The sequence below is a fragment of the Crocuta crocuta genome, unplaced genomic scaffold (assembly GCF_008692635.1).
Source record: "Crocuta crocuta isolate KB4526 unplaced genomic scaffold, BGI_CrCroc_1.0 scaffold20, whole genome shotgun sequence".
NCBI lineage: Eukaryota > Metazoa > Chordata > Mammalia > Carnivora > Hyaenidae > Crocuta > Crocuta crocuta.
In genome coordinates, this window is record NW_027527932.1 from 8,796,593 (window position 1) to 8,817,410 (window position 20,818).

Here is a 20,818-nt window from a genome sequence, read left to right on the forward strand (position 1 = left end):
TTTTTTGAAAGTGTTGGAAAAAAATAAAAATGCCCGTAGGTTCAGAATTTTTGAGTTATCAAAAAAATAAATAAAAAAAAATGGGACACCTGGGTGGCTTCATCTGTTGTGTCCAGCTTCAGCTCAGGTCATGATCTCACAGTCCGTGGGTTCCAGCCCCACGTCGGGCTCTGTGCTGACAGCTCAGAGCCTGGAGCCTACTTGGGATTCTGTGCCTCCCTCTCTCTCTGGCCCTCCCCCACTCATGCTCATGCGCACACACTCTCTCAAGAATGAATAAATGTTAAAAAAAAATTTTTTTTTTAAAGAATTTTTGAGTTATCTGCAAATCAACCCATTTCAGGAGTGGAAGAATCCTTGGTCATTTCTCAATATCAAAATTGACACAGGTTTCTCTTTGGAATGTCTTCTGCATTTAAAGAGGCAATCACACAAAGTCTCCTATATTCCATACACGATAAATTCTTTGTTTCAGCCAACTCTTAGCGGAGGGGCAACTAGTTCAACACCACTTCCCTGGACAAAGAGCATTGGAATATTCCATGTTGTTGATTTATATCTCTCTTCCTGTGTTTCCTCATCAATTTCTATAGAAGTCAGTTTCCCCACATCTCCCAATATCAAGTTTCAATGCTGATAATTTGCCTCGGGCTCTTTCTCATTTTCATGTAAATTCATTCAACCAGGCTGAGCCTGATGAGGGTCAGAAGCTCTTACACAGTGCTGGTAGCTTATTGCTGGTCCACATCATCGGCCATGTTTCAAACTTCGAGCCCTTCAGAATATCTGAGGTTTTTTTCCTTAATATTTTAAATGTTTATTTATTTTTGAGAGAGCGAGAGGGAGGGCCTGAGAGAGAGGAAGACACAGAATCCGAAGCAGGCTCCCCGCTCTGAGCTGTCAGCACAGAGACCAATGCGGGGCTCGAACCCACAAACCGTGAGATCATGACCTGAGCTGAAGCCCGACACTTAGCTGACTGAGCCACCCAGGCGCCCCAAACATCTGAGTTTTAATCCAGATCCACTAGTTGCTTTATGACTGCCTAGTTTACTTTATTTTCCTGATCTTTAGTTTTGCTCTTTGTTTAATGAGGACAATTTTGCCGGATGGTTGGGACAAATCATTTATTATTTCAACAAGTATCAACGGAGTTCTTACTTGAGCACCAGATACTGTTCTAGATGCTGAAAATACAGCAATTGGGGTGGGGGGCAGGGTCAAAATTTCCGTGTTTATGTTGCTTATATTCTAGGGAAGACACCACAAGAAATATAACATGACCATTACATTTCTGTAATGCTCTAGGATACTAGCTATAAAGTAGTGATAGCTAATACGAAGGGAAAGAATAAGACAGAGGAAAAGGAGAGAGAGTGCCAGGGGTGGCGGGAGATCTTTAGAGAAGGTGATCATGAGCTCTCTCCAGGGAAGAGGTGACACTGTATCAGAAATTGGAACGGATCAGCAAGTGAGTGAACCACAAAGGAAAAAGTGAGAGTGGATTTACAGAGCAGCTACCCTATTCGCTGATTTGTGACAGAAGTTCAAGAAACAAACTAATATCATGGATTGCACCAGCAATTTTAAGCGAGCCTGGGGTTTACCAGATTGAGTGTCCTATTCCAGAGCTTCCCTATAGCAGGGATCTTCCCTTCCTGTCCCCCACCTTCCTTCTTTCCTCCCTCCCTTCCTTCTTCCCTTCCTTCCCTCCTCCTTTCACCTTTTCATTCAATACATATTTGTGTCGGGAACTGAAGAAGGCACTGAATAAGTTGACAACTGACTGAAACTAAATGGAGTCCTGGAGAAATATCTAAAAAGAAGACCGAGAATCTGTACACCTGAAGGAAAGGCACTCGGGGGGAGGTGGAAAGGCCAAAGAAAACATTAAGATATCTTACATTTTGCCCTGAGATGCCCATGAAGGTTCTAAAAATCTCAAAGACTTCCTGACATACCAATGATAATTCAATTGTTTTAAATATTTACAATATAAAATGATTTAAGCATTAACAGATTTATTACACACGGATGTCTGGGTACTGGTAGAGTAGCTGATACCGAACTACCTCTCCTTTCCATGACAATTTTAAGCTCTGGAGAAAAGATAACACTCCAACAGCTTTCAGATAGTAGACAGCCAAATCTAGGCAGAGAGTGGAGGAGACACACGCTTATCCACCCCTCTGTCCCCTGAACCAGCTCACGTCGTGACATACAGGTGAACACTTAAGCAGAAAGCAGCCATCACAGTACACTGAAGAGTCAGGTTAGAATTCAAGGTTGTCGGAACAGTGATCATCCGAGGCCAGAAAGCCCACAGCAAAGGATGCAGCAGAGGACAGCCCTGCACCTGCCCTCGAATTCCTCTCGAATTCTTTGCTGTCTTTGAACTTCCTATATGAGCAGAGAATGGAGGATCCCAGCTGTGAGCAGCAGCTGTCGGACGCTGCAGAGACCGAGTCCGAAGTTCAAGCCTCACCACGTTAGAAGGACTCAGTAACGCTCAGACTTCCACTGAAACTCCAAAAGAGGCTACAGGCTAGAGTAAGAGCAGGCTTACTATTTTACAGCTACAGTTCAAATACATATTGGAAAACACTAGTGCTAAGTCCAAGACTAAGGACCAAATTCGTAAAACGAAGGGCAAAATTGGAACATGTCCACCCTAAGTATTACGCTGGTGACTTTTTAAATGCTTTGGAAATAATTTGAGACCTACAGAAAAGTTGCAAATACAGCGCAGAGAGTCCCCATATACACTTCACCCACTTTCCGCTAACGCTAGTATCTTGCAGCCTCATGGTACAATGATTGAAATCATAAAATTACCATTGGTACTATACTAAACTTCAAACCAGGCATTATCCGTCATCAGTTTTCCCACTAATGTCTTTTTCTGTTCCAGGATCCAATGCAGGATCTCATGATACTTTAAATTGTCTCTGGGCGCCTGGGTGGCTCAGTTGGTTAAGCATTAAACTCTTGGTTTCAGCTTAGGTCATGATCTCATGGTTTGTGAGTTCAAGCCTCACATGGGGCTCTGTGCTGAGTGGAGACTCGTTGGGATTCTCTCTCTCTCTCCCCCTCCCCTGTTCATACTGTCTCACTCTTTCTCTCAAAATAAATAAATAAACTTAAAAGCAATTTTTTAATAACAAATAAATTGTCTTTTTATCTCCTTTCATCTCCATTCTTCCCTTGTCTTTTATGACCTTGGCACTTTTGATAAATGTTGCCTGATCATTTTGGTCCTTGATTTAGGTTTATCTGATATACTCTCGTCATTATATTGAGCTTATGCATTTCATTTTTTTCTCTTTTTTTAAAATAGTTTATTGCCAAGTTGGTTTCCATATAACACCCAGTGCTCATCCCCACAAGTGCCCTCCCCCATGCCCATCACCCGCCTTTCTCTCCCCCCCATCTCCATCAGCCCTCAGTTTGTTCTCGCATTCAAGAGTCTCTCATGGTTTGCCTCCCTCCCTCTCCCCCACTATTTTTCAATGGAGGACCACGAGCTTATGCATTTTAATAAAAAATGGCACTGAGGTGATATCGTGCCATGTTTATTTCATTGTATCAGGTGATATGTGATGTCAGTACATCTTATTTCTGGGGCTGTTAACCTTGATCATCGGGTTAAGATGGTGTCTGCTGGGTCTCTCTACTGTAAAGTTACTATTTTCCTTCTTGCAACGGATGAATATTTATGAGAAATACTTCAAGACGATGCATACTGTTTCTCCTAAAGTGCTAATGTCTGCACCAATTGGTGGATCTCGCCTGCGGTGATTATCATTGCGGTCGGTATTTGCCCAAAGCTAATTTTATGTTTCCTTCATCCCTTCTACATCTATTAATTTGAATTCTTCTGTAAGAAAGAGTTTTCTCTTATCTCCCATGCATCTATTTATTCAATTATTTACTTGCCTCATCATGGACTCAAAGATGCTTGTTTTGTTTTTTGAGTTATAATCCAATATGATCATGATAATCCACTAGATCATTTCAGTTTTTCCCACAGGAAACTCCTTCATATTGGCTCCTGGATCCTTCCAGTAAGCTTCCCCATCTCCCCTTTTCTATCGAGCATATTTTTGCTTCCACTACTCCAAGGAACTATTGTTCCTTTTACTGAATAATACATACAAATAACTGAATTGCTGAGAGAGTGGCCCACCATCAAGAGAAAAAAAGTAGATAATGGAAACCATCTGACAGACAATCCAAATATTGAAATTACTTGGCAGATTTTAAAAGTAATGAAGATAAAGAGGTAAGAGAGGTAAGGAACGGAGAATTATCAAGGTAAAAAGATTTTAAAAATTCAGGAGAGATGGAAACTGAAAATGTTGGGGGAATCCTAGAATGGAAAAATATGATATCTAAAAGTCTAAAACAGATTTCAACTACCGGCTTGATCATATATTCGTATATTTTGACAAATTTTTTTGCCATCTTTCCTTAGGCTTATTTTTTAAAAATATAATGAAGAAACATTAAAAAAATTAAATACTATTGGTGATTTGTTATATACATTGTGCATATATACACCCACATATTATATGTATATATGTATGAAAGTTAATGTAAACTGTATATGCTTTCCATTCTGTACTTTAATGATACATTTCAGTGCTTTTTTGTGTTTGTCTCTGATGCTATTCCCCTCCTTCCCCAACCAGAATTTATTATCATTCTTAATTTAGAAAGAATCCTTAACATAATAATTTGCACTATTATATACACAGGCAGTATATAGTATTTTTATAATTTTTTGAGAAATGTGTTCTCTTAAAAAAATATATATGGTGCTACCATTGGTGGATCTTAAACTCAGTCCACAGTGAGCTGGTAAGTAAGGTATTTTCGATGAAGAGGTTTCATGGGGACAGATGAGCCAGGCAGCGAGAAAGTAAGTTTACCGTTTTTTTTCTTTCTGTTAGTATTTTCACATAAAAGAAATTAAGGGGCACTTTACATGCATTGAGTCACTTAATTTTCATAATATTTTGAAGAGGTATCATTGCCCTATTTTAAAGACAACAGAACAAAATTTAGGGAATTAAATAACCTGCCCCCCAAAAGTATGATAGGACCTTTGCTCTATTTAATTCCAACGGCTATGCCTTTCTTATAACCCCACTCATTGAAGTTTACTTATTTTTATCGTATCGTCTTTGTTTGTACCAATATAGTATTCCTTGTACACTAAGGTGAATTTTATTTTATTTATTTTTTAATGTTTATTTACTTTTGAGAAACAGAGAGACAGAGTGCAAGCAGGGGAGGAGCAGAGAGAGAGGGAGACACAGAATCCGAAACAGGCTCCAGGCTCTGAGCTGTCAGCGCAGACCCCGACACGGGGCTCAAACCCACAAGCAGCGTGATCACGACCTGAGCCAAAGTCGGACACTCAACCGACTGAGGCGCCCAGGCGCTCCAAAGTGAATTTTATTATTGAAGAGACATTTTAGAGACTCAGCTAATCAGTTACCCAGCGAGTCAGTGACTAAGACTGGCCATGTAGAGACGCGTGGGCCGTGACCTTGACCGTGCTGTGGAAAGACAGTGGAGAGGGCAGGTCCTATAGCTGAGCAGCAGCTCCACCACCCACGTCTTCACATGCTGCAATCAGCCCAGATGTCTAAAGGCTAATTAGGGGAACAGGATGGGAAGACACGTGGCTCTTAGAAGTGATCTCTTGTTAAGTAAAAGATCTGGAAGAAAAATCACCACATCTAATCACAAAGATCAGAAAATTCAATGGCTATTATGCAAAAAGTTTTGACAAGCTGCTGAGAATCTTTTCTGAACAGAATAGGAGGAAAGGTTTATATTTCAGCAGTAAAAAATATTGTAAGGAGACTCACGAAACTTACATGTAAAGATGGTATTTTTAAACTAATATACAGCAAAATGAAAAAAAACGCAACAACAGAAAATAGAGGTTACTGCCCATACACGGGTTAATTAGATCACTTTTACCCCTCAGTTAGCCTTCTTTCCTCCCCTGCTTTTTACCTTTATTGCCTATAAACCATAGAAGACAAAAATATAATGCCCAATACATTTGGAGAATTCGGAGAATTTATTCCAAATTTATGCCTTTGCTGGCCTGGCCCAATATGTCGTGATAAATCTGGAGATTAAAGTAAAGTGACAATGTTCAACTTCATTTTTGGTTATTTAAAATATTAAGTATATCTGGGGGCGCCTGGCTGGCTTAATCAGTAAAATGTGTGTGGCTCTTGATCTACAGGTCATGAGTTCAAGCCCCATGCTGGGCATAGAGCCTACTTAAAATAAACATTTAAAATATTGAGTATTGAATAGGGGCACCTGGGTAGCTCAGGTTACACAGTTGGTTAAGCTTCTGACTCCTATTCCGGCTCAGGTAGTGATCCCAGGGTCGCAGGATCGACTCCCACATTGGGCTGCTTAAAATTCTGTTAAGCCTGGATCCTGCTTAAGATTCTCTCTTATATATTATATATATATAATATACAAGAGGAGTAAAATATATAATATATCTGTTGCAAGATTTCTATGGCCAAAAAGAGAATAAACTAGAAGCTTACTCCCAGACATTCCATTAGACTGGTGGTCTGGTGTATCTTTAAAAGCAAATTTTAAAAAATCGCGTAAGAGAATTATATACCTTTACCTGCGCTGCAGATCGTCTTCAGTTTGTAGAAAGAGGCATGCTGCGTCCTCAGTTCTGGTAATCATTACGCTTCCTCTCCGATCCGAGCACTCATTCAGGACCCGCATTCACGTTTGCAGCCCAGGGAGGGGCTGACCCCACTCGAGATGCTGCATGCCTTGTCAGTGCATTTCACATTCCCCAAGGCCCGCCGTCGCACACGGGAGTCACAGACGGAAGTGGGTGCCTGCTGTGTTACAACCCGGATCAATGGGAGGGGAAAGTAAAATCCAGCCCTGAGTTTCCTTACGCTTGGTTTAAATAGTTGTTCACCCTGCGCATTCAGGGTAGCAAGGGCTCCCCGGCTCCGCATAATTTCACTCAGTCCTGGAGGGACCAGTGAATCTTCGCTCCGCCGGAATGACGTAGTGCGCGTAAGGCACCAATGAGAGGAGAACGCAGTCACAGTCGCCACCGTCTTTGAGTGCTTCCTATGTCCCAGTTACTGCTCTATATTTAAAAATGAATTCTAAAAAAAAAAGTTTTTTTATGTTTTATTTATTTCTGAGAGAGAGAGAGACAGAGCCTGAGAGGGGAGGGTCAGAGAGAGAGGGAGTCACAGACTCTGAAGCAGGCTCCAGGCTCTGAGCTGGCAGTCAGCACAGAGCCCGACGCGGGGCTCGAACCCACGAACCGTGAGATCAGGACCTGAGCCAAAGTCGGACGCTCAGCCGACTGAGCCACCCAGACGCTCTAAAAAATGAATTAATCTCACTTCATCTGGACAAAAACGTTCTAATGATGATGGCTAACGCCTCCTATAGTCACGTGTCACGTGCAACTCTTCATGAAGCCACGGAGCCCTCCATGGAGGGGCTAGGATCCGCATTTTACAGCGTAAGGTTCTGGCTGCGGTGGAAGGACCAGGAACGGGCCCGCAGGGTGTCATCCCAGGCTGGTCGGGGCCCACACCCTCCCGCACGGGCAGGCCGCCCAAGCAGCGAGGGCAGCAGCCCGGAGAGAGCCGAAGCCAGGGCCCTCCGCGCCCCGGCCCGCAGCGCCAGGCCCCGCTCCTCCCGGCGGNGATTCTGTCTGGACCGTCATCAGTCTGTCCTTGATTAAAAGAACACATCCTTTCACAATATATACAAATATGGAATCATGTTGTACGTCTGAAACGAATATAATGTTATATGTCAATTACAGCGCAATAAAAATGAAACAAAATAAAAGGACACTTCCATTTACATATTTATATTAACTGCAGAGACATCGCAAGTTATCTTAAAAATTGAGCCGGTTTACCCCCACCCAGACTGTAATGACTTCATTTTTATAGTTCTAGTTAATTCACTGTTTCATAGACGTGTCACTACTCTTTTAAAGCATGTTTTGCAAAATAACCACTACCTGCTTCCTTTCTTTTGCTCGCTCTCAGTGACAGCCTTCTCTGTTTTGATGGTGGGAAGGGATTCAATAGACTTCCTTGGATTTTAGCACGAACAAACTAGCTCCCCAACGAAAATGTTTACTCCACTGAAGAGTAGTGTTGCAGCTAAGAAACTTATTTTGCTTTTAGTCAACGTTCCTGCCCACTATAGCCATCTATGTTTGTAGTGTTACCTTTTCCCATTCCCTAAGGATGGATTCCCTATCACTAAAATATTAATCATTTGCATCACCCTGGGCCATTAAAATTATTTCTTACTAATTGCCTAATTTATTTTTCATAAGGTCCGGCCTAGAAGCCAAGGCCAGGGCTGTTTACTGGACCTGCCTCAGATTCCATTATTGATAAGAAGCAGGCTTATTGTCTCTCAAGTCAAGATCACTTTTTCTCCTGCTAAAGTCATTGCAAAATATTTTAAAAGATTTCTGCCAGTTTAATGCCAACACCTATGATTGGCAGGAAGTTCAGGGGATTTCACTGATGAATGGATCTAGAAGATGTGGTTTATATACACAATGGAATACTACTTGGCAACGAGAAGAGAAAGAATGAAATCTGGCCATTTGCAGCAACGCGGATGGACCTGGAGGTAAGTCAGGCAGGGAAAGGCAGATATCATATGTTTTCACTCTTATGTGGGTCTTGAGAAACTTAACAGAAGACCGTGGGGTGTGGGAAGGGAGGGAAAAGGTTACAAAAAGAGAGGGAGGGAGACAAACCATAAGAGACTCTCAAATACTGAGAACAAACTGAGGGCTGATGGGGGAGGGGGAGGGGAAGGGGAGTGATGGGCATGGAGGAGGGCACTTGTTGGGATGAGCACTGGGTATTGTATGGAAACCAACTTGAGAAGAAATTACATTAATAATAAAAAAAAATAACATGTCATGGGGACCGGGATGTCCCCCGCTCCTTAGCCACAAGTCGGGTGGCCTTCGCAGCCAGTCTCAGGGCTGTGGGAGGGGCTGGGAGCTGCAGTCTGGAGGAACTTTCACTCCCTTTGCAGAATGGTGCCGAGGAGGGACAAGCCATCATCATTCCAGAAGCCGCAGGGTCATCTTGTTCCCTGCACCCTTTCAATCTTTGAAAATGTCTTTTTGCAAGAGAGTGATCTGCGTATCATCACACAGTTTCAAAAATGATTCCGAAGACTCATAGTTTACTTGTGTCTGCAGTCATTACTTGCTCATTTCCATTTTATTACAGCCAGCTCTCTGTTATCTCAGGGGCTGCTCACCGAGTGTGTGGCTTCTCCGGCTCATTTGACCTGTCCCTTTCCTCTTCTGTTTCAAGTATTGTCCCATTACCCTGCTCGTTTGGGATTTTGCTAAAATGTCAGTTGCAGAGAGCGAAGGGGAAAATCAAAAGAGCCCGGTTTGCTACTTGTTCACAATCGCAGTGTACATTTCCTTTGTTTAGTGCCTTGTTTGTTTTTGTAAGTTGAAGTTCGGCAGGGTGAAGGAAGCAGGGCGTGGAGGATTTGAAAATACTGATCAAAACTGTTTTTGTTATGTTCTGATATTTTAAATTATTTACGGTCATTGTAATTAGATACAGGAGAAAATCTAATCTTTTTAAAGTAACTGAGTCACCTTTCTCTTCTCAGTTTTCTCTTCTCTTCTCACTTTCTCTTCTCGTTCTTTAGGGGTGCCTGGGTGCCTCAGTTGGTTAAGCCTCTGACTGGCTCTGGTCATGACCTCGGGGTCAGTGAGTTCAAGCCCCAGGTCAGGCTCTGTGCTTGACAGCCTGGAGCCTGCTTTGGATTTTGTCTCCCTGTCTCTCTGCCCCTCCCCTCTCACGCTCTGTTCTCTCTCTCTCAAAAATGAATAAACGTTAAAAAAAAATTAAGATACTTGTTCTTTTCAGTTAAGTTAGAATATTGATCTCATTCACTGTCTAAAAATGGTATAATTTTCTCGGTTACAATTCATCAGTTACTACTTGCTGAGAACACACAATGAGGTGAGCCGACTGCCCCTAGCAATATTCACATTATAGTACAAGCTAAGACTTAAAGCAAAACTCAAGGTCCACCCGGACAGGCAGGCACACAGCTCCATCAGAAGGGCCCACGCTGCTGGTTTTCAACCTCAGGGCAAGCAAGGAATGGAGAGTTCAATGGGGTGAAGTCACTTAGTTGTAAAGCCTGAAGCCCATGAAGGCCAAAGGAGCTGGTGCCAGGGTTTTCTGTTCTAGAAAACCAGTGGTGCTCCCCTCTGCGGCTCTCCCTGAAGAGCAGCCCACTTTGAATACTGCATAGAGAAGCCCCTTTCGTTAATCTATCAAATTAGGGGAAAGAAAGGGTATAGTATCTTGATGGTTTTGCATACTGGAATTACAAAGGAGAATTTTTACGGACTTCAAAAACTATGTGCCTCATTGAATAAGCATCTGTGAACATAGTCTCCTAGATCTATGGTTTAGAACTCAGGGTTTGGGGAGAAGGTGGGGTGGTGCTGTTAGGAGAGATGGCTGTGTGCCTTTAACGCAGAGACAGTTCACGCTGGGACCTTGACGCAAATACCAAATTGTGGTCACACTCAGAAATACTTCATTCGACCTGATGCATTAATTTAATCAAGCAAACACCAAATGTGTTTTTTAGGTCAAATTTATAGTGTTGTCAGCATTATACCTCATAAACTTCTAGCATTTCGTAGCTGAGAACTGTTGCATTCCAGTTATGTGCTAGGGAAAACTTAACTAAGCACATTAATTACATTAAAAACATTGTAAAGAACAAAGTGGCTTCAATATGAAATATCTCCTTTGGTGTCACCGACCCGTGTTATTCTTTTATTTAAAAAACAAATGCGGACAAGCACTGTGTGTCCTTGGATAAAATAGAAACAGGGTGCTAGTAAACAAAGGTTTTCTATATTTTATTTTCTTGGCCAAATCTTATACAAGATCCCACATAATAGAATTGTTCCCAGTGGGACGCCAAAATAAAATATATTTGTAGGAGTGCGTGGGTGGTTCAGTAGGTTAAGCATCCAATTTCGGTCAGGTCATGATCTCCCGGTCGGTAAGTTCGAGCCCTGGGTCGGGCTCTGTGCTGACAGTTCAGAGCCTGGAGCCTGTTTCAGATTCTGTCTGTCTGTCTGTCTGTCTGTCTGTCTCTCTCTCTGTGCCCCTTCCCTGCTCATGCTCTGTCTCTCTCACTCTCAAAAATGAATAAATGTTGGGGCACCTGGGTGGCTCAGTCGGTTGAGCGTCCAATTTCGGTCAGATCATGATCTCACCGTCTGTGAGTTCGAGTCCCGTGTCGGGCTCTGTGCTGACAGCCAGCTCAGAGCCTGGAGCCTGCTTCAGATTCTATGTCTCCCTCTCTCTCTGACCCTCCTCTCCACATGCTGTGTCTCTCTCTGTCTCAGAAATAAATAAAAACATTTAAAAAATGAATAAATGTTAAAAAAATGTTTATATGTTTGTAAGACAATAGTATTAGAGGCCACGTAAACAAAAATTTAATACAAGAAGTATAAATTGGTAAACTTTTTCAGCCTACCAAGCAGATGAAGATTCCTAAAAATATTCCTAGCTTTTGATCCTACATTCCATTTCTAGAAACTATTTTAGAAAATTGAAGAGGCATCAAATGCCAAGATGACCCGGAAAGCAATACTTATAAAAGCAAAGAGCACCATTAATAGAATCTAAATATCAAAAAGGAAGAAGTCTGTTCTGATTAAAGGACTTGGTGGAATATTAAGAATAACATTAATGGAATGTTTCTGAAGAACTGCTGGTGATGTAAGAACCCACTCCCAAGACAGAGCTGAATGAATAGAGAAGAAAAAATTATGTGGAAAAGTATAATTACAATCATTTCTGATCTGTATTAAATATATGTGTTTATATAATAGCTAGAAAAGGTACTGAAAGAAAATACAGCAATATATTGAAATGCAGTTATGGATTGTTTTTATTTCCCTTTTGGTACTGTTGTTGAATTTTAAAAAGTATTTAAACTGAATGTATTTGTGACCATTACTGTTATGCATGAACTTGACTGGGTTAAGGGATGTGCAGAAAGCAACCGAAACTTTATTTCTGGTTGTGTCCATGTGAATGTTTCTGGAAGAGATTAGAAATTGAATTAATAGACTGAGTAAAGAAGATCACCCTGTTGGGTGAACATCACCAAATTTGTTGAGGGCCTGAGCAGAACACAAAGGTGGAAGAAAGGGGAATTGGACCTGCGAAGTCCATCTTCTCTTGCCCTCAGACATTGGTGCTCCTGATTCATGGTGCTTTGGGCTTGGATCAGGACTTTTATCGTCAATCCCCTGCCCCTACACACACACACACACACACACACACACACACACACCTCAGAGCTTTAGTTTAGGACTGAAATATACTGCCACCTTTCTTGGTTCTCTGGCTTACAGATGACAGATCATGGGACTTCTCAGACTCCGTAATCGTGTGGATCAATTCCTATAATAAATCTCTAGATAGTTAGATAAATAAAAAGATAGATATAAAGGACTATATATATATATATGTATACATACATAGAGAGAAAGCCTATATATAAATACTATATATATACACATAGAGAGTGTGTATGTATGTATATATATATAGAGAGAGACAGAGAGACAGAGAGTCTATATATAGAGACCATATATACATAAACCATAGTCTATATAATATGTAGTATTATATCATTTATATATAATCTATATATAGTCTGTCTACCTATCTATCCTATTGGTTTTGTTTCTCTAGAGAATTCTGACTAACAATATTATTTTTATAGTGAGACTGTATCATATAGAAGTAAAAATATATGTTTTAGTCAATCTGGCTTAAAACACATATTTTAGTGTTGGAATTACTTGAGTTTGTGTCCTACTACTTACAAGATGGAGAAATGACTTAATATCTTTAAAAGTCAATAGAGAGATTGAGTTAGTTATCAAAAAACTTCCCACAAAGAAAAGCTGAGACCAGATGGTGAACTGTACAGAGTATTTAAAGCAAAATTAATACCGATGCTTCACAAATTTTTCCAAAACATAAAAGTGAAGGGAACACTTCATAACTCATCTTGTGAGACTATTACCTTGTCATCAAAACCAAAGGCATCAGAAGAAAAATACAGACCAGTGTAAAAATTCTTAGCAAAATACCAGAAAATCAAACCTAGCATCATATACAAAGGATTGTACACTGTAATCAAGTAAAATTTATCCCAGCAAAGTAAGATTGATTCAGTGTATGAAAATCAGTCAATGTAAATGCTGTATTTATAAAACAAATGGCAAAAACCCACACTATCATTTTAGCTGATGCAAAAAAGTCATCTGCAAACCCAACAACTTTTCACAATAAAAAAACCAGAAAATTAGGACTAGAAAGGGAATTCCTCAGCATAATAAAGAGCACTTATGAGAAATGCACAGCTAACATTATATTTAATTGTGAACGAAAGTTCCTTTCTTCCTATGACCAGGAGCAAGACAAGAAATGTCCACTCTTGTCAATTCTATTCAACACTGTAGTGGAGGGTCCTAGACACAGTAGTTGGGTAAGAAAAATAAATAAAAGACATCAAGGTTGGTAAGGAAGAAATAAACCATCTCTATTTGTAGGTGATATGTAGATATGTAGATGACTCTCTATGGAATATTCTTAAGAATCCACATATAGGCACATGCACACACACACACACACAAATACACACACACACACATACACACACACATTAGAGCTATTAGTAAGTTCAACAAGGTTGCAAAATATGTCAATATACAAAAATCAGTTGTATCATTGTACACTAGCAAAGGCCTTCTGAAAATGAAATTAAGAAAGCGAGTCCATTTGAAATACCATCAAAAAGAATAAAATATGTAAGAATAAATGTGACAAAAGAATTGCAAGACTTGACACTGAAAACTACCGCACATTGAAGAAAGAAATAAAAGACCTAAATGAAAGGAAAGACATCTTCCTCTGTTCATGGACTGGAAGACTTGATATTAAGACAGAAATTGAGCTACAGATTCAATGCAACCCCTAAAAAAATTTCAACTGCTTTTTTTTTTTTTACAGAAATGGAAAAGTTGATTCTAAAATTTATAAGGAATTGCAGGAGACTCAGAAGAGCTAAAACAAATCTTGAAAAAGAGAAAAGAAGGATGGAAGACTCACACTTCCTAATTTCAAAACTAACTACAAAGCTACACCCATCAGTAAAGTATAATACCGGCATAAGGATAGACATGCAGATCAAGAGAATGGAATTAAGAGTCCAGAAACGAGCCCATATTATCAGTTAGTTTTCAACAAGGATGTCAAAACCATTCAACGGAAAAATAAATCTTTTCAATAAATGGTTCCTGGATAACCAGATATCCCATGCAAAAAAATGAATTTGGAGCCTACCTCACACTATATATTGAAATTGAGTCAAAGTACATCAAAGATCTAAGTATTCAAAATACTAGAGCTTAAACTATAAAAATCCTTAGGAAAAAGTCATATGAGTAAATCTTCATGACCTTTATGATTAAGCAATAGTTTCTTTTTTTTAATTTGTTTTAATGTTTTTTATTTATTTTTGAGAGAGAGAGAAGGTTTGTTGTATACAGGCAAACATTGACTGAAGGCAAACACTGAAACCTCTCTCCCTGGTGTGCCCTTGAAACTCTTTGGGGATGAGCTGGATTAAGATTCAGCATCCTTCTTGGGGTGCCTGGGTGGCCAGTCTATTGAACTTCGGACTTTGGCTCAGCTCATGATCTCGCAGTCCATGAGTTCGAGCCCAAGTCAGGTTTTGTGCTGACAGCTTGGAGCCTGGAGCCTGCTTCAGATTCTGTGTCTCCCTCTCTCTCTGCCCCTCCCACAGTCATGTTGTATCTCTCTCTCTGTCTCTCAAAAATAAATAAACATTAATTTTTTTTTAATTCAGAATCCTTCTCAATACCCCTCTCCTCCAGGAAGCCATTAACAAATGAAGAACCTTGTAGTGCAAGATGACATCTTTTTTTTTTTTTGCAACAGTTTATAATTTTGTTAAGAAGAAAGAACATACATCTATTAAAAAGGCAAGGAGGAATACTTATATGGACAATCTGATGATACCAAGTAGCATTGTTTCTGGGAGGAAGAGCAAGTTTAGCCAAGGCCATCGCAGGAGAGGAAACTGTGGGAAAGGACAGTTCAGCTTTCAGTGGGTTTGGAGACAAAGCCATAGGCAGCAAGAAGAGTTTGGAGCATGAACGAATGGATCAGTCATTAAGTTCCGTGTGATCAGCAAGAAGACTGTCTCCTGAAGTGGGAACGACTTGAGGGTCTGTGTTCCCTCACCTGAGTGACAGGCGGTAGACACGACGTCTGCACCCTGACTCGCCTCTCAAGGAAGGATTTGCTGTGGCTTCTGCACCGCTGCCCCGGAGCGGCCCGTGCCTGGGTTTGAACCAGGCTGGCACGTAACAGTCCAGCCATGGGGCCCAACACAGAGAGCTGGGAGGGCCACACGCTTCGCAAAGCCCCCCCAGGGGGTTCACTGAGGTTTCCTTGGCTCTGCTTCTGCTGTTAGTCTTCCCCCTCTGCCCAGCTCTGCTTCCTCTCTTCTTCTCCTAGCAAACATTGTGACGCCCTCATTCAGTTTCTACACTTTCAATTACAGGCCTGACCTGCAGCAGCCAAATAAGCGCCACGATCCTGTGTGGCCGCCTGTGTCACAACCAACCTAAGAATGCAAGAAGAAACCCTCCTCTGTTGCGCATTTGAACCATGAAGTAAATAACAGGTTCCCTTCATTTTAATAGCTGCTCTATGCTCTTATAATGTAAAGGGGAGAGTTGTACCACCACTTTCTTCTGAGCTATCTTTATATTTTTTTAGGCCAGATGTTTGGATTGCTTTTCACTGAAAAAAAAAAAAATTACTAAGCAGCCGTACTGAATTTTCAGAGGGCTATTTTAACTAGACTAATATGTCATTAAAGTTCATCTATCAAATCATTTTCCTTAAAGCTTCCGAAGGAAAGGGTGGGAGAGAGTTAACCTTGAAACCTTACCACGGAGACGTGTGCGTACATTATTCATACACTGTGTTTAAAATACAGTCGAGGCGAAGACGCTGCTACTGAGAAACAGCAGCGACAGTCTGCAATCAGATGTTCGGATGCAGGCACATACAGATTGTGTCCTGTACACGGCTTCAGTCACCTCTCCCGGGCTGTCCCGAGATTGCTGGTCTGCGGCAAACGTTTATAGCTCGAGTAAGTAGTAAAGGGTTAGACAGCCTGTACGCATCACTCTTAGCCACAAGGGGTCAGCGTTTGCATCTACTGTAATAAAGATCCCAAGGAAAACACAAACCTTCCATTTCCTGTTGAACGCAAGGGGTTGACTGCTATATATTTGCCAAATAAAGATGAACAGAACTGCAATATAAAAGACTTAGTTCCCACGTTCCCTACAAATTGCTTTACACTTATTGAAAAGTCGTGGATTCCAAGACGAGACAGGGAGCATGGAGACGTGAAGAGCCCGGCCATCTTTGATTGTCTGCATTCTCAGGCCTGAGCACAGTGCTGACCGAACCACAATGGCGTATCAGTGACTGTTCCCCCAACCTTTTCAGCCCGGTGTGCTCCCCGAACCCCACAACGTTTCAGGCCAGGTAACTGAGACGAAGTAACTCCCTCAACAAATATTTATTAAGCACAAAAGACCTGACAGCCGGTCAGAGATGAAACAGGCTTTATACTTAAGTCTGCCTGTGCCAAAGCCTGCTTGTGTCTTCTGTGACGCCTTCAGTTTCTTCCTTTACAGGTGAGGAAATGGTATCTAAGAAGCGAAATGGATTATTCAAAGGAACAGAGCTTCTTGGGTTAGCAGGGTTCTTTGCTCCCCTGACTGAAAACAGGTAGAGGTGACCGTCAACTTTAAGGACAGAAGGCCAGCTACGCACAGCTCTTTGGGGGATAAAGAAGAAAAGGATCAATCAGGGAAGGGGCGCCTGGGTGTTTCAGTGGGTAAGCCTCTGGCTTTGGCTCAGGTCATGATCTCACGGTATGGGAGTTCGAGCCCCGCATCGAGCTCTGTGCTGACAGCTCAGAGCCTGGAGCCTGCTTCGGATTCTGGGTCTCCCTCTCTCTCTGCTCCTCTCCTGCTCATGCTCTGTCTCTCAAGAAATAATAAACATTAAAAAAAAAATTAGTGAGACTAAGAGAGAGATGCAGGTTTTGTGGAATGTCGAAATTTCAGGAAGTCAATACGATAGCCAAAATTCCTGAATAAATTATTTTAGTGTAATCTCGTTAAAATTGTTGTCTAATTGAAATTTTCTGTCTGAAATGGTATTATCCTATCATTTCTGATTCTCATTACTTCTCCCTTCCATTCTACATGTCTGACATTTCTGACGTGTATGGTGTTCTCACCCTCTCCTCTACCTCCTGTAGTTTTTATATCTGACCTCTTTTTTCAACGCTGTACAATTCACCTCGATCTTTAAGGACATTGATTATTAAATCTGTTTCTAATCTTCTACCAAGTTGACCTATTTGCTTTTTTTAAAAAATTTTTTTTAATGTTTATTTCTGAGAGAGAGAGACAGCGTGAGCAGGGGAGGGGCAGAGAGAGAGGGAGACACAGACTCTGAAACAGGCTCCAGGGTCTGAGCTGTCAGCACAGAGCCCGATGCAGGGCTCAAACCCATGAACCGTGAGATCATGAACTGAGCCGAAGTTGGACGCTTAACCGACTGAGCCACCCAGGCGCCCCTGACCTATTTGCCTTTTAAAGATTCCATTTTTAATCTCTGTACATTCATTTTTCCTTTCTGTTTATTTTTCAAAGCATTTGGTCTTTCCCGATAATGCCAGTTCCTTCATTTACATCTTTAACCATTTTGTTTTTATTATTTTACATCTTTAACCATTTTAAATATGTTATATTATGCTCTTCAGGTTGCCATCATCCTTCTTGAAGTGCTAATAATAGGTTGCTGTCTCCTTGGTTTTTTATTTTATAAACTGAGATATGAAAATTACTAAGATCTTTTCTGCGAGGACTGAGATCATTGAAAGTGATTTCACCCCGGGTGGACCTGGTATAAGTGAAGCCTCTAAAAGAAGGTGGAACAGCAGAGAGACAGTCTCCTGCTGGTCTCAGGGGAGGAAGCAAAGAACCAGGCTGAGAACTCCTATGGAAAGAGGCTGCCTGTCCGCTGAGGGTCAAGGGTACAACCACAAGGAACCAAATTCTGCCAATGCCTGGATGATCTTGGAAGAGCATCGTGAGTATGAACTGCGGTGTGGCTCATACAGTGACTGCAGCCTGGGGAGACCCTGAACAGAGGACCCAGTCAAGCTGATCCTCGACTCCTGACCAAAGCAACGGGGCGATAATAAATAGGTATTTTAAGCCACTAGTTTTGTGGAAATTTGTTATTCACAGTAAAAAACGGCTGCAGTGCACTGTAATCTGTACCAAGGCTGTAGGTCAACTCTCTGCCCTCAATAATAATAAAAGCTCACAGCATCTGTTCTGTATTGGTTTCTAACATCTGTTTAGATAGTTACACCGCAGAATCCTTGGCCACCTGGGAATGAGAGAGCATAATCCTTTCTAACTCCAGAGGGTCAAATCTTACTATTTCGGTACAACAAGTGTTGATTTGATGCTATGGTTGCATATGTGCTGATAGTCTGATATTGAGAAGGAAACGGGTATGTTACAAACAGGACTTAAGTCCTTTACTTTATGTATGCAAGTCATTTCATCTTCACAAAACCCTGTACGATGGCTTTTACTGTTCCCGTTGCTCAGATGAGGTCATTAAAGCTCAGAAAGTCTGAATACCGTAGTCAGCATACAATTAGTAGGTAATAAGCCAGTATTCAGTTACTGGAATGCCTTGGAAGGAATATAGTCTACGTTACTGGTTCATTCTATTAATGGCATGTGACAGGAATGTAGCTGCCAAGCAAAAATCCTTAGAAGACTCTCAGTTTGAGTTGAAAGAACTTCTCAGAGTTCCAGAAGAAGCATTGTGTAGTGAGTAAGAGAAGCATTAAAGTTCGCCTTCCCCAGACTTTCCTGCCTAATGCCTGGACCATTAGGTCCTAGTACATTAGGACAAGACAAGATGATGTGTCAGCTTAGAGATATTTTTCACTGGCATATTAATTATGAACATCTTTCTTTCTTGGCAGATTTTCCAGAGGCCAAAACAGGTGAATTGTTTTTCGAGAGAACATTCAAAGGATGTAATGACATGTTGATTCCTACACTGCATTCTGTTTGCCTTTTTATTCCCCTGAACGTCACATAAAAATATGGATTTCACACAGGACCACTTTGAGTGCAACACAACAGTACAAATCCAATCTTAAAACTTCCTTTGAGCACTGCACGATACTGTTACACTAACTAGCAGCCTCTGGCCTTACGCAATGAGCAGTGTGCATAGGAGTATATTAAACTCATCAATCAAGGGACAAGAAAGAATGATATACATTAAGGAATGTGTTCATGCCCAGCATTGCTGATGCTCTTGCTCCCTCCTTGTCATTTAGTCGATCCTGAATACTTGTAGGAAGCATAAGACGTGTCCCATTGTTAACTTTAGAATTTCAAGAAGCACTGTATCATTAAAATAATGTCAGTGATAAGCCAGCAGATCAATGAAATAACTGTATATTTTAAATGGGAGTATCATATTGTAATTGTGAAATTTCTTCATTATTATTTTCAAAACTGCAAACACTATCCATTCTCTTCTCCTATGTGTCCCTCACAGTCTAACGTGGTGTCCACTTACCTTACTCAAAGAGAAATCACAAGAGGTTTTGGTTAAAAGAAAGTAATGTCAGAGTAATTTTGTGCCTTGGGGTTTCATTTAGTTGTCTTGTGTGGATTTTTTTTTTTTTTTTTTTTTGGTATTTCCCTGCAACAAAATTTAATTGAAATATTCAACTTCAGTGTTGTCTTTTTTTTTATTCCTTTAGTTCTAAAAATAACATGGAATCATCCAGAAGTTTTCTGGTGTCTTGTTGCACCTCCTCATCCAAATCTCTGATACCCCAAACAGTACTTGATCCCATCAGAGTGGAACACAGGTGGTCTTGTGTTAGACATGTGGAAAATCTTTTAGTCTCTAAACTCTGGGCATAAGTGTCATAGATCAAATGGTTTTCATTTTATTTAGATATTTGTTCTCAGTAAAAAGAAAAAAAGGAATCCTTAGTGAGAAAGGTCACCTTTTGCTCTGATCAGGAGCAAATCCAAGTGTGAATGAGTTTCCTGGAGTTTTTTTTTTTTTTAATATAGTTTATTGTCCAGTTGGTTTCCATATAACATCCAGTGCTCATATCCCAGAGTTTTTTAAGAGCAGCAGATCTTCATGATGAGGAGAGGTAAAAACACTGGAACCCCAAGAGGGGACAAACAGAACGAAAAGGAGAAGGCTGAGCTATGACCAAGGACCTGGATTTGTGAAGAAGTGTGCCGTGTTGGAACTGGAAAGAAGGACGCCATGAAGAGCCACGTATTGTGACGGGGAAGGGAGAAAACGTATGACTGACAGGTAAGGTCAAGGGCTCACATTAGATCAAGAGCCTTGCATTTTCTCTAATGTCTTTATAATCTCAGCACAGGGCTTAACCCGAAATAGAAATGGCATCAATATTTGCTGAATGTGAGAATGAAAATGAAGAGAAAAGGACTTGAATGATAGCCACTATA

The 20,818-nt window shown here is 40.9% G+C and overlaps 1 pseudogene; it reads right to left on the reverse strand.

Moving 5' to 3' along the window:
* Positions 1-471: 471 nt before the first annotated feature.
* Positions 472-758, reverse strand: LOC144221387 (U6 snRNA-associated Sm-like protein LSm3 pseudogene; annotated as a pseudogene).
* Positions 759-20,818: the final 20,060 nt, after the last annotated feature.